The sequence below is a fragment of the Macrobrachium nipponense genome, chromosome 25 (assembly GCF_015104395.2).
Source record: "Macrobrachium nipponense isolate FS-2020 chromosome 25, ASM1510439v2, whole genome shotgun sequence".
Lineage (NCBI taxonomy): Eukaryota > Metazoa > Arthropoda > Malacostraca > Decapoda > Palaemonidae > Macrobrachium > Macrobrachium nipponense.
In genome coordinates this window covers 8,289,496-8,295,249 of record NC_087214.1, presented here as the reverse complement: position 1 = coordinate 8,295,249, position 5,754 = coordinate 8,289,496, and the positions used below count along the sequence as shown (strand labels likewise).

The 5,754-nt window shown below is 38.6% G+C and overlaps 1 long non-coding RNA gene across 2 annotated transcripts in view; it reads right to left on the bottom strand.

Moving 5' to 3' along the window:
* LOC135199275 (uncharacterized) overlaps nt 1–5,416 on the bottom strand; it is a 94,838-nt gene extending 89,422 nt beyond the window's left edge. For both annotated transcript variants that reach the window (XR_010311012.1, XR_010311014.1), the window contains exon 1: nt 5,003–5,416. This is a non-coding gene — a long non-coding RNA (uncharacterized LOC135199275). The remainder of the gene's footprint in view (nt 1–5,002) is intronic.
* Between the last annotated feature and the right edge of the window lie 338 nt (nt 5,417–5,754).

Sequence of the window (5,754 nt, the reverse complement as noted above, 5' to 3'; positions counted from 1 at the left end):
AACAAAAACCACGTAAACATGTCATGCTCACGTATGCTGTTAAAACATTCACTGAGAATATGAAATCATTCATTCCCTTAATTGACTTGGTTATGGGATATCTTATCCACAACTTAAAGAAAATGACACCGCATTACGTATGGAGAAACTGTCTTCTGGATATTCGGGACAAATGATCATGCCCAGTGATAATCAACCTTATCATCACCGCAGGAAAAATAGCTATGCTAAAGTTCAGTCAGACTTAATGAATTCACTTAAAATGGGGGGAAATCATTATGAAATCTTGAAGGAAAGGAGAGACTAGAAAACATCCCTCTTACAAAGAAATTCAGTGACCGTATGACCCAGTGTAAAACTAAAACATTCACTTCAATGTGCATGAAACAAGAAGTAAAATGTAAAAATAAAGCAGTCATTTTGAAAGCCGATCGAGCGTCACATCACAAGCTTGGAATGTTAAAATGAAAGAGGTTTCAATCATTCCTTAGGACCTCTTCCATGGCCTTTACCAACGCCTGAGGAACTACTTCATAAAACTGACAAAACTTCCCTTGGAAACTTCTTGCAAAGGGATGTGCTCGCAGCTGAATTTATTCCAGAGCTTTCTGCAACAATTATTGATGGTATGCGTCTTGTTCAAAAGATAAAAGGTAATCAAGCAACACTTGGGGAAACTGACAAGGATTTGTTTTCCATGATTCTAAATGAAGATGGAGGAAGTCAAAGAATTGATGTTGTATTTGATATATATCAAGAACTATCAATCAAAAATAGTGAACGGCAAATGAAAGGATCAGATTCTGGAATGATGGCCACACAAATTACTTTATTAGACAATGGAGAAAACTTTTGGGGCAAAGAAGTAACAAAACAAAACTCATTTCATTCTTGGTGAAAGAATGGGAAACAGGTATGTACTATACAGAAAAATTAAATGATAAATCAGAGATTTTAACCTGTGAGGAGACATGTTACAAAATTATCAACAAGTCTTGTTGAAAAGGATTGCTGCATCAGCTCCATTAATTTTGTATGACTAAACCGGATTTGACGATCTCCTTTGGCACGTTGCTTGCCAGTTTCAGCAACATTGAGAAATCCTTGATAAGGAAAATAGAGAAGACTCTATACAAAATTAATGGAGCTGATGCAGCAATCCTTATCAACAAGACTTGTTTAAAAGAGGGTCTACTCCCAAAATTATCAACAGTAATACCCAGGAAATACATGAAGTACCAGTGAAGAAGCAGATGGTCGCTTACTCTTGCATGCTGACCATGCTGCAAAGTAAGGACATCAAGCAGTATTGGTGAGTTCAGTAGATACTGATGTGTTCATTTTACGCCTAGCATTTCAAAAACTTATCAACGTGCCGTTGTGTCAAAAATGTGCATCTAAAAGTAGAATAAAACTTGTTGATATTGAGAAAGTAATAGCTCATCTTGGAGATGTATGTGATGCTCTTATTGGACTACATCCTTTCACTGCTCCTGACGACACGGTCAGCGCATTTGCGGGAAGAGGACAAGTTATGGCACTGAAGAAGATGATTAGTGAAGGAGCAATAACACATTTTCCAAATTGGGATCAGAGTGGGATTTATCAGAATCATTAATGGCAGACTTGGAAAGGTTTACTTGCTTCTGTTACTCTATGAAAACAACAGCATTTAACGTCGATGAACTAAGGTACCGTGTGTTTTGTGCCAGAGAGGAAGAAATAGAGTGTCATCTGTTGCCACCATGTTTAGACTGTTTGAAAAAGCATTCAGAGAGGGCTAATTATCAAGCTGCAGTATGGAAACGAAGCTTACAGCCAGATCCAGGTACACCAACTCCCACTGGAAGAGGTTGGAAACTGATTAAAATTTATGGAGAAGAGCGATTTGCTATTGACTGGATGGATTACTTGCCAGCCCCTGAGGCCGTCCTTGATTTACTTGTATGCACTTGCCACAAAAGTTTTAAGTTATCCAAGTACATTTACTTATTGCAGACAGCAGTAACCAAGCAGTCACTGAAACCGTAGATTGCCAGCAAAATATGAATGATGACTATGATTTATATAGCTGTGATTGTTAGAGTTGATTAAAAATCCATGAAAAAATCCCCCATCCATTCATTTAATCCAATAAAGCAAAATGACAATGGAGACAGAGCTAAGGCCATATTGTGGTCAATGAGTACTACTCTTTGTGGATGCATGGATTTTAAGGTGACAGCTCCAAATAATTAACAAGAAATCTAGTCAATATGAAACAATATATGAGTAAAATTACTCAATATGGTAAAGTGTATAGACTATGAATACAGTGAAACATGAAGCAGTGCTACAGGTCACTACAATGCTCTTTTACATTTCAAATTATGGTCCAAACTCTTAAACAAAGCAGCTTACGGAAATTTTATGCGAATAAAAAAATTCAGAATTTTATTTTGATAGTCAAACATTAATATAAAGGTTTAATTATAAGGTGTCATGGTTTTATGATAATATTCCCAATTTTCATAAAAAACTTGAGTTTTGTATACAAAATAAGGCATTAACAGGTTGCAAGTCACTGAAATTCAAATTCTGCGTGATTCTCGTATTCCTCATGTTATCACTTCGTATATCTACAAAGGTTTTTGTAAATCTCAACATCTTCATTTGCGGAAAAAAGGTGATATATGCAAATACACATAAACAGTTTTAAAATATTAGTAATCCTTTGCCCCTAACTTGATACCGAAAATTTGACTGGCTCTTGGACTAATAGAGGCGCGCCTCGCTCAGAAGTTCGCTCTTCTACAGGTCCCCCGGCCCCTCCACCCCACCCACTAATGCCAAAGACCACCCCCACCCCTAACCCCCTTCGCTAAACCGACAATTCCTTTCGCCGGCCGCCCACCCACCTCTCTCTTTGCACGGGCGCATTACATTTGCGCGACTTTAGGGATTAAGAAGTGTTACGACTGAGTGCTGAAATTTATTACAATTGCGCGCCTCTTTTCACCTTTATTCTTTCAGTCATTTCTTTTCAAACTGCCCTACTGGATATGGTTATGATAAGATAACGAACACTTTCGAACACTACGACAGTTCACAGTATTGACATGAAAAAACCTTGCAAAGTAAAAAATAAAAAAAAAAAAAAGTTAAACAGATGAACTAACTTAAAACAACCATTGAAATTCATTCCACTTAAACTAAAAGGTTAAGAGCTGTGGAAAAAATAGAATCAACGTTCTGTTCGGAATGGGTTTGACAACAGAGGTTACTGGAATACCCTGAAAAATGCCTGCGCGCAACAGGAATGGATAGTTGCGCGCAATGGTAGTAATAGTTTTAGAGTTCAGTTATAGGACGGTCGGAAAAGAAAAAGAAGGCAGCGAACGTCAGCGTGTCTGGGCTGCAGGTACACTGTTTTTTTCCATCTGTCCATCCGGTTGTGGTGGTCGCGCATGGTAACACTGCGTCCCGGGCTTTAGATAGTTACGCTAAGTGTAAGTTTTAGGTAAATAAAAGGATATCTTGGTGTACATTTGAAACTGAAAAGAGTTTTAATAATTTACTGTACGCGAATTACACCGTAAATATTCGAAATAGGATATTATTTAAAGCCCGGGACGCAGTGTTACCATGCGCCAACACCACAGGCGGATGGGCAGATGGAAAAAACAGTATAGTTAGTGGCGCGGACTGAACAATAGGCTCATTCCAGCTTCACTTGAGCTACCTGCCTCATCATTAGTAGTACTATCACAGCGATGCCCTAATCAAATGTCTTTTCCCTGACATTGAATAGCAGGAAAGAGAGAGAAGAGAGAGAGGGGGGGGGGGGTGGTGTTTGTTTCGTCTAAGCTAAACTGACATCGGCCGTGAATTAAGTATTATTGCTCCAAGTCCTGTGTGGACATTAAATGACCTCACTTTGTAGTACCTACACGTCTCATTCCGGTTCCGAATCATGAGCTTCTATGCATTTGTAGCATAATAAAAGATTACTCCACACCATTATGGATAATTTGTCTCATATATTATCTTATCAACAATGGTTTGTAAGAAAATAAATTAGTAGCCAGAATCGCAATCCTCTGTTAATTTTAGACATTATACGAGTGTATATATATTATATATATATATATATATATATATATATATATAATATTATCACTATTCTGTGATTGTGCACATGTGAATAATTTGTCTAAATGGATGGCAATTCACATTTTACCGTGTGCGATACTGCAGTCTCCTTAACGACCAATTACTTAGCGTCATAAGACAATAATCAATGGGATTAACAAGCTGAAGTATATTAAACGGGAAACTTTTGAATCAACATCATAAAACTAGAATATGTTCAAAACTCTCTCTCTCTCTCTCTCTCTCTCTCTCTCTCTCTCTCTCTCTCATGCACTACTGTATGAGAAAAGCAATAATGATTCAGTTAAGCGTGGACTGTTCCAAGCTTAGTCTGGAGGAGCTGCTCATAGGTAGAGCATTCATTGTTTCTAAACAAGCACCCAGTGGCCTGAGAGAGAGAGAGAGAGGAATCTTCACAGGAATGTCATTTGAAACGAGTAGGTACCAAGACACTTCCACTTAAAATGCCCGAGATGGCACTTGTGATGAGTAATATATAGGCTATACATATTAATTAATGGGATGTTGAACTACTGCTCCTCTGTCTCTCTTCTCCTTCTCTTCTTCTCTCTTCTACTCTCTCTCTCGTCTCAGGGTCGATCTCTTCTCCTCCTCTCGCTCTCTCTCCTCTCTTAAACGTTACATTCGATCATTTTATTTATAAATATAAAACGGAGACAAAATGAGCTCTAAAAATGTCCGTCGCTGCTAATGGTACTATCTAGACGAGACCAGCCGTGATGGCATGAAGAAAGGTAATATTATTAATGTGATGAAAATCAATGTTAAATGTTTCACTTACATCACACAGCCGGATAAACAAAATACAAAGATATTTAATGAAACTATTTTTTTAACCGTTAAACCTTACCTCAGATAACTTGATATGATGGAAATGGGAGCTATTATGCCAAGAGCGGTTCAAGTCAAATTATACGTTATCCCATCAAGGCTGTTTAAAACAACATCAGTCTGTCACTCGTGATTCATGCGCAAATATTCCAAAATAGATGACGACACATCCTCGTCTCGTCAACTTGGACTCTTGGTTCCTTCATTTCATAAACAGGAAATGAACAGTCTTCGTTTAAATAGTACGCTCCCCTTCCTATATGAACAAAGCCACCTGCCACAGTAGTCACCGTTTTTTGTCAAATAGAAACACTAGCTCTGATACCGAATGGAAGAAGAGGCTGTCACCCACTGAACTTCCAAGGAGCTCTTCTTCAATCTCCTCCGGCTACGATAATACCACTGATGCAGCTCTCAGCCTCTCTCAGTGGCAGTGCTGCTACACTGACTGTGGCCTAGCCAGGCTGGGTTGCTGACTTGCAGTTCTCTCTCTCTCTCTCTCTCTCTCTCTCTCTCTCTCTCTCTCTCTCTCTCTCTCTCTCTCTCTTCGTCCGGTGTCATGCATGTGTGGGTTGTAGTTAACTCGATAATAGTATTCATATCCATAATATTCCTTATTTATTTCCCATAATCCTCCACAATATTCCCTATTGCTTTGGTCTAATATTCGTAGTAATTATTGACCTCCCAAGAGAGAAAAGGGTTGGGGGTGCCGGTGGATTGGTGGGGTCATCTGGTATATATAAGCTTCGTCATACAAAATGCTAAACC